The sequence below is a fragment of the Solanum pennellii genome, chromosome 6, assembly GCF_001406875.1.
Source record: "Solanum pennellii chromosome 6, SPENNV200".
Taxonomy (NCBI): Eukaryota; Viridiplantae; Streptophyta; class Magnoliopsida; order Solanales; family Solanaceae; genus Solanum; species Solanum pennellii.
Window position 1 is genome coordinate 25768755 of NC_028642.1, and position 16691 is coordinate 25785445.

Sequence of the window (16691 nt, forward strand, 5' to 3'; positions counted from 1 at the left end):
AGAATAATCATAGATGTATTATCAGACGTAGAGAGAGAGAGAGAGGGTAATGAAACTAACTTGGATGCTTCCTCTTTTGTTTCATTTCCAACTCATAAAACAATGATGATTATGCAACAACGAAATTTAAAACAGTAAAGAAGTCTAACCAACTATGCAGAAATTTTATTGGCAATGAAGAATTTGAGTAAGGTTTTCAAATCCACGTCAACAACACAACAAAAAAGGATGATCCAAATCCTAACTAGAGTTCTTATTTTTTTTTCAAGAATAGAGAACAATGTCTAAAGTATAGTATGACCAAGATGGAAGATGAGAGTTGAGAGTAATGAGAGAACTTGTGTTAAAAATCTCTCTCTCTCTCTCTCTCTCTATATATATATATATATATANTGAGGATCATAGAGGAGGTAATGTGGCACCTCTCTATGACCTTTATTCATTTTTTCTTTTTTTTTATTTTTTTATTTGACCTTTTTTCTTATTTTTTTCAATTATTTTTTTCTTATAAACTTATACCTCTTTAATTATATAAATTCTATTCTTAACTTAGTATTAATAATATTCATAACCCTCAAACCTTTCATATTCATAACCTCTTAAACCTTTCATATTCATAACTTCTAATTATTTAATGTGAAAGGTTACATTAACACTATAAAATCACACTAAAATTGTGTGTTATTTTGTAGTCATCTTTGGGTAGAGAATTAGTGGAAAAATGTTACAATATTTGTAAGCTTTGAGGTGCTTTATTTTTTCAAATATTATTTCATATATTACTTTTAATTAGCAAGTAAGGCTAATATGTCATCATATTTTTATTTCTTCTAGATAAATTATTTTGTTTTGTTATGTTTGAAATTTATTTTATGACTAATAATGTATTTATTATTATTTTTCTTGACTCTTGTACATAGGATGAAATGATAACATCAAGCGATTAAGATTAATGGATTTTTAGTTATATATATTGTCTGTTTCTCAAAAATGATTATGTAGGAGAATTTATGATTAAATGTAATTTTTCCTTATTTTTTATGAGATGTAATATTTTATTTTGTTAACTTGAGATTCATTTTAGGACTAATAATTTATTTGTTATTATTTTTCTTTGACTCTTGTATATAGGATGAAATGAAAATATTCAGAGATGGAGATTAATGGATTATTCTTTTTTTTTAAGGTCCTTAAGAAGTAATGTTTCTATTATATTATTTCCTTTCGAATTATTTATGTTTTGTAAAAAATGATTATATGTGTTTAAATGTTATTTTCTCCTCACTCTTTATCTTTTTCTTTTGGTAGATAAATTTTTAACTTATTTAATAAGATTTGCCGATTATAGGAGATATATCTATAATGAAAATGGTTAGACATTCTTGCACAATTTGAGTTTATAAGGAAAAATAATTTAATATGTCTAATATAATTACAACTCTTTCTTTGTCGAATCATACATTTAATATTATTTGTTTATGTTCATGAGGATAGAAATCCTGAGCTTTTTAAGAAAAATATCTAATTTATTCTCCTTAGACCTCTATATGATTCTTAGATAATTTAACTATATTATAATGCTAACACTCTTCAAAAATAATTATTTGTTTATGTAAATTCATCTCTCACTTTTTTATTAATAATATTTTATTGTGTTTGTGGCTTATAATATTTTAAAATATAGAATAGAAGTAGAAAATAAGTAAATGAATATCTATATGCTACTTAAAAAAAAAACGTACATATACTTTCATAGTCCGGTGAAACAATTTTTATTAATAAAATTGATAGAACATAAGAATGTAAAGTTAAATTTATAATTTTTAAAATAAACATGGTTTTATTAAAAATAAATTATTTATTAATATGTGAAATTGCAATTCTTAAATTTTTCATTCTTATTGTTTTTCTTAGAAGATTTCAAGTTGTTTATGAATAAGTCTTTATATTTTCATATTTTTATTTTTCGGGAGTTCTAATGTTATTTCATAATTACGATTAATTTATAATTTTAAAAATTTAGTTGGTTTTCTACCTTTCTGTTTACTTATAATAAAATAGTTGTCTCAATAACTCTAATTTATTTGTCTTTTCATTTTCTATAATTTATGTTCTTTATTAGTGTAATAATGTACAAATATTACTCTTATTATGTTACAAAACTTCAAAGTTATATTATCAATCCTCTTAATTACTGTGACTTTTTATTCTTACAAATTTATTATATTAAATATAATATTTATTTAAAATGTGAAATATACTTTTTAATATTTTGTGTTTAAGCCAAACAAAATTAAAAGAAATAGAAATTTTGTATGTGTCATTTTCTTGAATCTTTATTTCATAGTTAATTCTCTCTTTTCTTCTACATTTTTTCCCAATATAAGTTTGTCCCAAAAATAATTGGATATCTAAATCTAATAATAATAATAATAATAATAATAATAATAATAATAATAATAATAATAATAATAATAATTATGAAATTTAACTAATTAAGATTTTTAAACTTTTCTTTATTTAAAATTTAATTATTAAAAAGTTATTAATACAAATATTAAATTAATCTAATATTGTATAATAAAAATAATAAAAACATGTGATGATTGGGGCATGACGAGGACAAGTAATAACAATTGTGGATAATGATTTATAATAGTGTTGGCTAACTATATAGTCATGGATACTAACTATTAATAGCAATCCGAGTTATACATTGTCGAAAAATTATACTAAGAATATAATTTAAAAAATTACAAAATAAGCATAAAAGAATGATTAGATTTCAAGTTTACATAAATATATATAAATTATACTAAGAATATCTCAAATAAAAAAGAAAAAAATAATCACAAGTTTACATTTAAGTAGTTCTAATATTACCCAATTCTTATTACCTTCCCTTTTCTCTATAAAATTTATTTTTAATATTTAACTTTTTGAAGTTCACATATATTGATTCCTTAATAAATTCATATTTAATCTAAATATTTTTATAGCTTCTCTTCTATAAAATTATGTGATTAATCAAAAATTATTTTTATTAAAGTAATTATTGATATTAATATGTAATTTAATTTTAATCCTTTTCATAACCGCGCGAAGCGCGGATAAATACACTAGTGAGTGAATAATAATGAAGGGAGGGGATCATATTTATAATGCAAAGAGCGGGAACACAATAAGGTAAAGAAATATATTTTTAGGGATCAATTAGTATACTATTTTCCTTATTTTAAAGGAGAGCCAAATAAGAAAATTTTAAAATATTTTTATTTCCAAATATAGACAAGTAAGATTAAAATAGGGAGAGTAATATTATTTTTTCCTTAAATAGAGAAGAGCCAAACCAATATTATTCTACCATATATAAGAAAGTAAGAAATCAGTCAATTTTGAAGTAAGGAAAGGAGGATCAATCAATAATATTCCTTATTTCAAAGGAGCCAAATCATTTTTATCTTACCCAAACAAAATTTTTAATAAAAACGAATGAAGTAACAATCAATACACATAAATAAGGAGATATATTTACGGAAAGACAATATCACAACTCAAATCAAGTTCCGGATACAATTCCACAAATTTAATTTTTTTTTTACAATATAAAAACAAATAACAAATTAAACACATCCTAAATACATCAACAACTTAATTAAGCGGAGACAAGTCACAAGTCATGAAATTCCATTTTAACATTCTTGAATTTGAGTCATCAAAAAAATTTATCGGAGGGAACAATTTTATCATTCCAAATTATCAACTTTAAATCAAGAACCAACTATATAGATATCATAAAACCATAACACAGTAATGACTAGAGAGAAGCAAGTAACATAGATATATTATAGGGCTGGCAAGGGGACGGGGAAGGGGACTGGGGGACGGGACGAAGGGGGACGGGACGGGGGACGGGGAGAGGGGATTTGACACGGGACCGGGATTGGGGGGACAAAAATAGGTCCCATCCCGTCCCACTATATATACGGGATGGGATGGGATTTGGGGGGTCGGGACGGGACGGGATGGCATGGGACGGGGGATTCTTTTTTTTTTTAAATATTTATATATTTTTATTGAAATGATACATCTTTAGCTAATAAATTTTAAATTTAATTTTGATTTTCAAATAACAAAATAAATTTTCAAATTTAAAGTTTCAATTTTCAAATTTTAAGATTCATGTTTCAAGTTTCAACTTTAAAGTTTTAAATTTCAAATTTGAGAAGTTTAAATTTGTAATTTAAATATTTTAAAGTCATGTAAATTGTAAACTTTAAATTAAGTATTTTAAAATTAGTTTAGTACTTTAGTATATATATTTAATTGTATATATTAAAATTAAAATGCAAAACAATAATTGTATAAAAAAAAAACTTGAACAAAAGTTAAAACCTTCAAATTTATTCAATAGAACTTAGAAGTTACAACTTACAATTAACAAATATTAGTGGAGTAACTAATCTATGCAGTCACCTTCTAGGAAGGGTTCTGTTTCAATAAGTTCTCATATGTAAAATTAATATTTGTTACAGATATAAGATGAGTAACTAATTTTACGCAGCCACCTTCTAGGAAGAGTTCTGTTTCAATTAGTTCTCGAATGTAATCTAAAAATATCTGTTTTCTCCTTTAAAATGTAATTCTAATTGTCGCATCATATCGATGGTGATATCCTCCGGTGTTGGACAACTTGTTGGAAATTCTTGTGCCTCTAATTCATCATCACTGCGTTCAATTTGTGTTTTGATCCAAATTGCTTGTTTTTTACTTAACTTTGGCAAATTGTTATTCCTCCTTTCGGCATTACACCAGTCTCTAAATAAAACTGTTGTTTCCAAACTGTCTTCCGCCAATGAATGTCTATGATAACCGATTTGAAACCTTGCCACACTGAAAGAAGCCTCCGATGCAACTGATGAAGCTTGAATAGCTAGAACATCACGAACCATTTTGCTCAAAGTTGGAAATGCATCGCTTCGCCTACTCCACCATCCTAATAAATCTTCATTGCCATTTTTGATTTCCAATGTTCCTAAATATTGATTAAGATATTCTTCAAAATCATCACGGTTAGTAGAATAAGACCAAGAAAACCTCGCATATAACATGATATTGGAACTGACGAATCAATCTCAACATTAGAAGTTTGACCAACTTCTCCTTGAAAATTTTCAGTAGTTCTATATTTTTCATACAAAACTTTTGCTTCTACTTTTATGTTAGACTTACACGCTTGATAATTTGGAATTTCTTCCGGTAAAATTTTTCTAATGTTTCATAAAAAGTGTAGATAAGGCCTTGACACACCTTGTAATTTATAAGCAGGATGAAGTAAAGTAGCCGTTAAAAAAACTTGAGGAATAGGAAAAAATATTTTTAAAATTTTTCAATCATACCTTCAATTGCAACTCTAAATTTATCTATTTTTTTATATTTACAAAATTGAATTGAAAGAGCACAAATATTTATTAATACGGATGAAATAGTAGGATAATAAATTCCCGAAAACATGGTAGTAGCATCATGAAAAAGTCTTAAAAATTATAATAGTTCTTTAGTTTCTTCCCAATCTTCATCACAAATTCTATCTAATGGGTCAGCATTAAAAACCATTTGTATGAGTCTTCTATATTTATAAGCAACCGAAAGCATTTCGTAAAGAGAATTCCACCTTGTTTTAATATGTTTTGGAATTTTTCTAGGTGACAATTCACATAGTGAACAACGCTCATTAAATTCCCTAATTCTAGCAGCATTGTTTGTATGAAAAATCCAGGTAACATCATATTCAACTTTTACGCTACCACAATCAAATAATGAAATACCATCTTGTACAACTAAATTTAATATATGTGCAACACCTCTAACATGAAAAACTTTATTGTCAATTGGACATAATCTAACTTTTAACATGTTAGCAGCATTTGTATTATTAGATGCATTATCTAATGCGACAGACATTATTTTATCTATAATCATGTAATAATCTAAAACACTTAAAATATTTGAAGCTAAATATGCACCAGTTTTTTTCTCTATACATAGTTTATAACTTATAATTCTTTTTTGCAAATTCCAATTATGATCAATCCAATGTGCAGTAATAGTTAAATAATCATTTCCATTAACACTACGACCCATGTCCGAAGTTATAGACACTCTACTATCTAATATGCTAAATAGACAACAAAGAAATTGACAATGTTTACCTTGATATTCAAAAACATCAGATTTAACAGTATTTCTTGAAAAGCCTCTATAATCCGGATTATAAGTTTGTTGAATATATTCAACAAAACCGGGATTTGAAGGAAAACTATAAGGCAAACCACAAACAGAAACCATTTTAGCTAAATTTTCCCGATCTAATTCCTTATTATATTTACGTTGTGTTATTGGACCAGCGGGGTTAAAAGGATCTAATGTTCCTTGAACCATGTTAGAAGCCCCTATCGATGCATTACCGGTAATATCTAATTCATTAATTGAAATTCCCTTTTTTCTATTGGCTAATGCTTTAGCTTCTTTATATTGAATCGGCACACAAGATAACAAATGTCTATTTAATCCCCCCGTTCCACCTTGACCCCCACCTTGTTTATGTTTAAAAGGTTGCTTACACTTATTACAAATAGCAACACTATTTTCTTTATCAAAAGTCATAAATTGCCACACAATAGAAGTTTTAGGTCGTTGATACTTCACCTTCTCCCTTGTGGGAGGTATAAGGGGTGGATGTCCAAAATTTTGCTCCGGTAAATTGATAGTCTCATTTGGAACTTCTGTCACCGGACTAGTAGGTGTTTCATCTAACTCCTCTTCTCCCAAATCAGCTTCTACTTCTTCACCTGAATTTTCATCAACATTAGGATTAATATTACCATAACGTCGTTCTAAGCTTTCGTGATCGAGTTGAAAATTTGAATCAATATTATAAGGAGTATCATCAACATAAGTAGAATCATTTATGTTAAATCTAACTCTACTCGTTGATTTAGATGAAGTACCACACTTTTACTACTCTTTTTTTCATTACTATTTTTTTTTACCAAAACTAAATAATTTAAAAAGGTTACTTTCTTCATTATCTTGTGCTTTCTCTTTTCCCTTACCGCTATTTTTTTTGCTAGAAATGTACCCGATGGGATGCTGTCGCTAGTGGCTGCTGTGCGGTGGGATGCTGTTGCACCTGGAAAGAGACAAGAAAAGGAAGAAGGAAGAGGAGGGAGGGGAGATCATAGAGGGAGAAAAGAGAAGGAGGAAGCGATAGAGGAGGGAGGCTCTGCCGGCTACTGATTGCCAAGGACTCGTCTGGCTGTTGGCTATTGTTGGTCGCCTGAAAACTCTCTGGTGGAGCTGCTCGCTGCCAGAAAGAGAGAAGGCAGGAACGAGAGAGGGATGCGCTGCTGGAGAGAGGGCAACGACGCTTAGGGAGAGGGGAGAAGAAAAGGGAGGGAGCTTGGCGGAAGAGAGGAGCCGGAGAAGATGGAAGTCACAAGTGGAATTGGGAGAGAGAGTGAGAGAGAGGCGGCTGATTTGAGGAGGGAGAAGAGTGAGAAATTTTGTAGGGATTAGGGTCGTTTTAGGTTAGAATATGTAGATTAAATCCGGATCATTGATTTAATAAGAGATAAAGGGCTGGAATTCGATCTAGGATTTATTTTTAAAGATGGATGGATGAGATTAAAAGTTAAAAATATTGAATGGGATCTGAAATTACCAAAATTGTAATATAAATTGGCTAGAATTGAAATGAAAGGGTGGTTATAATTGAAATAAGATTTGAATTGGAGTGGTTAGAATTAAAAGAAATTAGAATAGAATAGACTAGAATTTAAATAATTTTGAGAAAAATTAAGAAATTTGCTACAAAGATTATAAAATTTTTATATTACTAAAACCACATAATTTTTATATTTATAATAACAATTATTTCGAAATTTATTAATGATTTTAAAAATAATTTAATAATATTTACAACAAATCTATAAAGGAGTCATACTAAAATATATAATTTTTATGCAAAATCGACTAAAATTCAAAAATTAAAATAAAATTTAAAAACGTATTTAATCAAATATCATTCCTAAATATGGTTAAAGGTTTGTCAAAATTGGGTGTCAACAAAGCATTTATGAAATATTGTTAATGAATTGAAAAGTCGTGATAATAAATAATAAATTAATGGTATAATTGGATCGAAGTGTCACGTTCCGATACAATACAGTTAGATCGGAGTGTCACGTTACGACACAATATAATATGATCGGAGTGTCACGTTCCAACACGGTATTATTGTATCAGAGTGTCACGCTCCGACAAGGTATAATTGGATCAGAGTGTCACGTTTTGACACAATATAATTGGATCGGAGTGCAACGTTCTTGACATGGTAACATTAAAGGAAAAAGATATTGAACTAACTTAATGTACTTTATCTTAAATTATCCATTTCCTAAATGAGGGTGGTGTCAAGGAATGAGTCCCATATATGTGTTTGATATTGTGATTGACTATGTACTTACTATATTATTGTTGTCACTAGTTCATGTTGTTTGTTGCTTTCCACTTGCTAAGTATGATAGTTGATTTTATACTATTATTCATTGTATATTAGTTTCTATTTTTGGTTGGCCGATTATACCTACTCAATACATGTGCCCCATACTGAGCCCTACTTGTATTTTTTCTTTGTTTTCCTTTTATGGAGTGCAGCGAGTGTACCAGCGATTTTGACTAGCCCAGAACTATAGTTAGTCTAATCATAATACGTTCAAGGGTGAGCTGTTTTTTTGAGCTTGTGTTGGTGTAGCATCTCGTAACTTGAAATAACTAAGAGTAAGATAAGAACCAAAAATAATAATTTTTAGAAATAAATAGGGAAATTTTCGAAAATTGTCTAATTTTTTAAAAAATGAGCTTTGGTCATTTGAAAATGCCCATAACTCCCAGTTCAGGAAAGGTCAGGGTGAGTTCTATATATGGTTGAAAAGCCCTTGGGAAGATATTTCCAACGGCGTCGAGTTTGCACATTTTCGATATTTTTTGAGGGAGATATGCCTTTCAGAAGTTGGAATATTTGACCGAGAAAAGTCCAATCCGGATTTTAGTAAGGGTAAAATAGTCTTTTTACCCTAGTATTGCCTAATTTGTTTTAAGGGTTTATTAGGGGTAAACGAAGTCCCAATTTAGTTTTAGAAGAATTAATAACTCTTAGGGCTTGGGAGAAGAGAGAAGAGAAGAGAAAGATCAAGAATTCTTCAAGAACACTAAGGTTTCGCTAGTGGAATTTGTCGCGGGTGATCCTTATCGAGGTATCTGTGATATTTCTGTGTTGGGTTCGTTCACCCACACGCCAATATGTTTTAATTCAGCAAGTTTTGTATTGATTGAATGATAAAACTTGAAGTTCTTGATGAACAATTTTTGAAATATTGTTGGTAGAGTTGTAGTGTATTTTTTGTGGTTTTGGTTCGTGCTTCCGGGCTATTTTACGGGTCTAAACTATTGAGTATTGAGGATATTAGTGACCCTAAGTGTTTGGGGAAAGATCTATGGAATTTTTGGAGGTGTAGAGTTGAAAATTGGAGAAGAAAAGTAAAAAAACCCGTCTGACAGGCCCTGGGGCACCGCACCTACAAGAGCCCCTCAAGACAGACTCTTTATTCGAAATCTGGCGCCGCGCCCCTCTCAGAGCGCCAGGGTCACTTGGAGTTCCCATTCCTCCCGCATATTTTTGTAGTAGTTTCTATGTGATACACGTATCATTCCGAATTTTCCAACATTCTAAAGTACATCTAAACATCATGAAATCATTCATAAACATGAGATCGTCATCCTTAAATCCATAATCCAATACAAGGAAAGTTAAGGTCAAAAGTCAAAGAAGTAAAAAGTCAAGTCTCAAAGTTAATAAGCAAGTCAAAGTGAGTTTTTAAAGTTTAAAACAGTTTTTAACAAGCCCTTTTACCTTTGTTTTAAGACTCAAGTTACAAGTTAAGTAAGAGTAAAAAGTTGAGTTCATTTTCAAAATTTATAAGGGGACTAAGTAATCCCTAAGAGTTACAAATGTTTTCACATTTAAACAAGTAAAGTGTCTTCGGGGTAGTTTTTAGACAGAAGTAATAGCTTTATAAAATGAAGCAAGCAGGAAAACTATGATTTCTAAGAGAGCTATTATGCTAAGTTTTGTGCAGTAATCTCAAACCACAGAATTAGTATGTTTTAATAAAATAAGAGTCAGTATATTCGTAGGAGTAGTATTAAGCACCGATGTGGGGATGCGAGTTTTAGATTAACTCAAGTCTTTATGAAAACCATGTAGCCATCATCAGTAGAAAATGGTCGTACTTTTTAGATGAATCTTTTTCGTAGTTTACTAGTGAATCCATTAGGCAGTTCATGTCCTATACTCTGGCAAGGTTAGGATGGTCGGGTAGCGTGGGCAAAGTAACACCTATATCATAACTATAGCTCTTAAGTGATGCTTGTTGGTTAGAGAAGCTCCCATAGAAGTATTGTATTTAATACACATCAGTTATTTGTCTTTTCACATATCCCCCAGATATTATTTTTATACTTGTATATATTCAGAGTTTACAACATGTTTCAGTTAGCTTTTCTTTATATTGCATTTACTTTTAAACTGCATAAATTAAATAGGAGTTAGTAAATCATAAGTTGAACAGAGCCAAGATAAGTGTTATTTCATACTCTTTTCCAGCTTAAGTGTTGTTTTTAGCATTCCAACTCACATACTCGTACATTCAATGTACTGATGCCAGTTGTCCTGCATCATATTATGATGCAGATGCAGGTAAGTAGGATCAACATTTGGTTCACTATTGATCCAATGAGCAGCTCATAATTAGGTGGTGAACCTCCCTTCATTCTGGAGGACATCTTTAGTTTTATCTATTTGTTTAGTATTCATTTGTAGGATGATTGAGTTCTCTCTCAATGCCCATCTTTATATTAGAGGCTTCATAGACAGATGATATTAGTTTCTTAGTCTTTGCTTTCACTTGTAATTGACTAAGACTTGGGTTGGCACTTTGGCTAGTTGTTTTCGTTAAAGTTATTACTTGAGACTCTATCTTCTGTTTGTGTCTCCCACTAGGTTAAGTAAGACAGGCCAAGGGTTCGATCAAGACCAGAAATTGTCATTGGGTGCCGGCCACGTCTAGGCTGTAGGCTTAGGGCGTGACAAATGTGATTTTCTCGGTCATGACCTGATGTACGTAGTTTTCGGACATAAATTACTTTATTTCATTTATTTACGTGTCTTTTATACTCTTAGACTTAATATTTGGAGATTATATTTCCTTGATGTGATGACATTAGGTTTTGGGAATGACATATAGTAGACTATGATTGATTTGTGTTTCTTATACTAATGAGATGTAAGCTTCTGCATTATGGTTAGTAATTTGTAAGCTGAATGACTAATATATGTTGGTATTGACTACATAGGTTCACCTACCTAAGAGGTTAAGTGTTTGGGCCACTCATGACTCGATTCAGGTCGGGACAACAACATTACATTAATTGGGTCACAAATAAAATATAAACGTCCAAACATTTATTATAAAAATAATAATTATTCTAGCATTCAATTTCTATCTCAATATATGTTTAGTTATTGACTTAAAATATTATATAATATTATTTATTGTTTATTTATGATTTATCATTTACCATTTTAAATTTCATTTATTGATTAAAAGTAAAGTTTATTTTTCTAGTTTGCTCTTCTAATTTTGTCCCATTTCCGGCAATCATAAGAGTATCATGGCTAATTTAATTGAGCTAGAGATGGTAGATTTTGATGTCATTCTTGGTAAGGACTGTTTTCACGCCTGTTATGCCTCAATTGATTGTAGAAGTTGAGTAGTTAAGTTTCAGTTTCCAAGTGTGCTAGTCTTAGAGTGGAAAAGCAGTTCAACAGTGCCTGAGGTCGTTCCATTTTGTACCTTAAGGCAAGGAAGTTATTTTCGAAGGGGTGTGTCTATCACTTAGTCAAATTTAATGACTCTAGTATGAGATACCGCATATTCAGTCAGTTTCGGTTTCAGTGATCTACCCGGAGTCCTTCCTTTGAGAGAGAAATAAACTTCAGCATAGACAACATTCCAAATACTCATCCTATCGCTTTTCCCCCATATGAAATGGCACCACCAAATATGAAAGAGATGAAAGATCAGTTGAAGGATTTTCTATTTAAGGGTTTTATTTGACAAAATTGACTTACCAAACAGTTAAGTTTCAATAGTTGGAGGTTTGTGAGAAAAGATTTCAGGAATTAAAAAAAATTGACTACTGCCAATTTTGACTTTACCAAAGGTACTCAAAGTTTCGAAGTGTATTATGTGCATCTAGAGTTGGTTTGGGTTGTGTGTTTATACGAAATTGAAAAGTTATAGATTATGCTTCCAGACAGTTGAAAGTTCATGAGAAGAATTATACGACCCATAACTTAGAGTTGGTTGCTGTAGCATTCGCTTTGAATATATGACATTGTTATCTTTATGGTTTTCATGCTGATGTTTTCACCAATCACAAGAGTCTTCAGTTTGTGTTTAGTTAGAACGAATTTAATCTCAAACAGAGAGAGTGGTTGGAGTTACTCAAAGATTATGACATGAGTTTTCTTTTTCACCCTAGTAAGGCTAATGTTGTTATTGATGCCTTGAGTAGGTTATCTATGTGTACTACCACCCATTTTGTGAAAGGTAAGACCGAGTTAGAAAAAGATGTTCATATACTTGCATAATTAGGAGTTCAATTAATGGATTACACAAAATGAGGAATGATGGTGATGAATGGGTCCGAATCGTCACTAGTGTTAGAAGTAAAAGGCGAGCAAGATGAAGACCCTATCTTGCTTGAATTAAAATCAAATGCTCATAAGAAAAAAAGGTAATGGTTTTGAACAAGGTGGAGATGGTATTTTGAGGTATCAAGGTAGATTGCGTGACTGATATCAAGGGTAATTGGGATGATCACCAATCTCATATTGAGTTGCTTACAACAATAGTTATGATTTTAGCATCCAAATATCTCCTTATGCATCTCTTTATGGGATGGAAAGCTTATCTCCATTTGGATGGTTTTGAAGTTGCTGAAGCACGGTTTATAGGACCAGAGTTAGTTCATCAATCTATGGAGAAAATTAAAGTTATTCAAGAAAGATTGGAAACAACGAAAAGTCGTCAGAAATCCTACATTGATGTTAGTAGAATGGAGTTAGAATTTGAAGTAGATGATTGATTTACTTGAAAATTTTCACCCATGAAGGGTGTTATGAAGGGAAGATTAGTCTTGAGTATATTGGTCCTTACAGAATATCAAAGAGGATTGGCAATGTAGCTTGTGAGTTAGAGCCACAACAAGAGTTAACAACAGTCCATCTAATGTCCCACATCTCCATGATGAAGGAGTGCATGGGATATACATCATTAATCATACCTACTAAGGTGTTGGTGTCAAGGATATCTTATCTTATGAAGAGGTTCCAGTTTAGAACCTAGATTGCCATGTTCGCAAGTTGAGAACAAAGGAAGTTGCACCGAGTCAAAGTTCTGTGGAGAAATGAGTTTGTAGAGAATCTACTTGAGAAGATAAAGAGGATAGGAAGAATAGGTTTCCACATCCTTTCGGATCTGAAGAAATTTTAAATTAAGGTACTAAGCCTTTTCTTGGTATTGATATTAAGTTCGCATGTTGAAATTTCATTGTCCTTGTTAGGTATTTAAATTGTATGATTGATGTGACGCCTTTATCCGAGTAAGAGTGATCTCATTCAAGGATGAATGATCCCAAGAGGGATATATTGTAACATCTCGCAATTTGAAATAATTAGAAGAAGCTTATAATTGGAAATAGTTATTTTTGGAAAGAATCAAAATCTGGAAATTTACTTAAGTTAGGATAAAATGAGTTTTTGGTCAACTTCAAACTGCAAGAACTCATAGCTAAGGATGATTTAGGTATCATTCCAATATGGTTCGAAATCCCTTGGAATGATCTTTCCAACCTCGTCGAGCTTGCGCGATTCCGAGTTCGTATGAGTGAGTTTAAAAGTTGGGTTGTTGGAATGATGAAAGTCCAATTAATATCTTTAAAGGGTAGTATAGTATTTTCCTTACCTAACTTAATTAGTTTGTTTTTGATTATATTTTTAGGGTCTAAATTGAAAGGATTCAGTTTACACTTTTACAAAAATAGTTAGGGTTTTGACAGGAGAAAAAAAGCTGACGAAAGGGCAAGATTCTTTAAAATCGATGTTTTATCGAAAAAATATTTTCGACAAGGAGTTGTTTTGTTTTAAAGATTATTTTGATTTTTAGGAGCCGCCACTTAATTTTTTAAGAGAAAATCAAGAAAACTCATTTCCAAAACAACTTAATTAGGAAAAATCGTTTTGAAAATATTTTAGGGGGTTCGGGATTCATATTAGCGTCTTAGGAAGGTTTCATGTCAATCTCATCATTGTTATCCCCCATTGTTGTCTTTTCTTTTTGCAAATTTGATCGGGTAAGGACTCTTTAGGGGCCTTAAACCTTGTGAAATACGGATGATCAACCAACACAGATCAGTTTTAAATACCTGACAAATGAAAAAATACTCAAAAGACCAATATGTTAGTGCCTGGAGGTGGTAAATAATACAAGATATCACATATAGGTGTAAACACATAAGAGTTGCTTTATTCGGAGATAAACTTGCTCACCAATATAAAGAAATGGTTAAATAGACAGGAATTTGTCTACTTGACTTTGGGATTAGTGAATAAAAATGTCGACTTGAGTCGAGACAAAGTTGGCGCTATCTTTCATTACCGTACTTTGATTTTTGATTGAGATGTAACTCCAATTTCCTTGTAAGAGTCGAAAAAGATAAAATTTCAAAAAATTCTTTTGATTTGAAATGCTGAAACTTTTTCAGATATTAGAGTAGTACTAAAGAAAAATAATTTTTTTTTAGGAAACTAAAGACTCGAAGAGTATTTGGACGCGCTTTTGATAGTGACTTGATATTTGTGCTTAGGGTATCTAAAAGTATTTGAGGAAGAGTGAGCTAGAATATCTCCAGATAAAACAACATATTCACATAAGGAGTTATAACACATAGACAAATATTGCGCGTTCTAAACAGATATGTGACCCTTTTCTGCCAAGGGTAGGCCTAGCGCATTCGAATGATGCGTCGTGAGGTCGAAGACCTTAGACGCGATTTGGCGGGTTTTCTACTAAAATGGACTTAATACGCCTTGGGTATTAAGTCGACCTAGGCTGATGCCTAATTCGGTTTTGGTTTCGCTCTATCTTAGGCTTTCTAGATTTGTTTTCAAATAGACGGTTACCCGAGTCGGACAAATATCGGGGTAGAGCTATCGAACAACGCCGGATGACGCATTCCAACTATTTGTTCGATACTCCCAAATGACTTCCTGGGGTATTTCTGAGAGAAGTCGCGATAAGCCGCGTAACTTCCGTTTCCTAATGCAACTATTTGCCGTTTGGCGTAGTTTATGCCATGAAATGCAATTTTCAAAAACTAAAATATTTAAACAATTTAAACAAGTAAACAGTTATCGCAAATAGTCAAACAAGTTAACCTTAAGGTTAGAATCCGCCAAATACTCCCCAGCGGAGTCGCCATTCTGTTTTATCGAAAAAATATTTTCGACAAGGAGTTATTTTGTTTTAAAGATTATTTTGATTTTTAGGAGTCGCCACTTAATTTTTTAAGAGAAAATCAAGAAAACTCATTTCCAAAACAACTTAAACAGGAAAAATCGTTTTGAAAATATTTTAGGGGGTTCGGGATTCATATTAGCGTCTTAGGAAGGTGTTGAAGGCACCTAAGACGCTCCGTTTAATACGGTTTTCCGGCGATTAACAATTTTACTATTTATTTTAACTTTTGCGAATCTTTTGTTATTTGAACTTATTAGAATATTACATTAGGCAAATTTTCAAGTTTTGAAATATTTATTGTTTATCTTGCAATTTGCGAATCTGTTTCGAAGTTAAACTTTCTTAAGGTTTTTATCTAGACGAACTTTACAAATCTTGAAACGTTTATTGTTTTGAGATTCCATTAGCATTAGACTTTTCAAACCTTAACTCTAAGCAACTTGTGAGTTTGAAACGTCTATCAATTTTACGTCTTAAGTTTGATAAAGCAAAAGGCATTCGATGGGGTTCGGAGTTTCTAATCCTAAACTAACGATATTTAAGCAACACGTAAAGCAACTAATAAAGAGAGAGAGAGAGAGAGAGAGAGAGAGATTTGGGTCCAAATTCGGGTTCTATTCGCCTTGACCGAATTTTGGACCCACCTGTTTTTGACCCATTTTTCCACCTGTCCTAATCTAGACATACGAAATAAAATACAAGAAAGAAAATAAAACGACAAGGGCTTAGGCCCATTACAAAAAATAAAATATGAAATAAAGAAAATTTTAATCGATTTCTTCAAGTCCTTCAATCTTTGCGATCCCGAATTTTGCATGTCGGTATCGATTGTTTGACTCGAATGCAAGACCATTGAGCCTTTATGGCTCCTCCGAAATGCAAGGGTAAGATGGGGTCCGTAATGGACTCGAAGGAAAATTTCCATGCAACAAAGTAGAGATGGGTTAGCATACGGAATAATATCATAAACAGATATATATCTCAGAT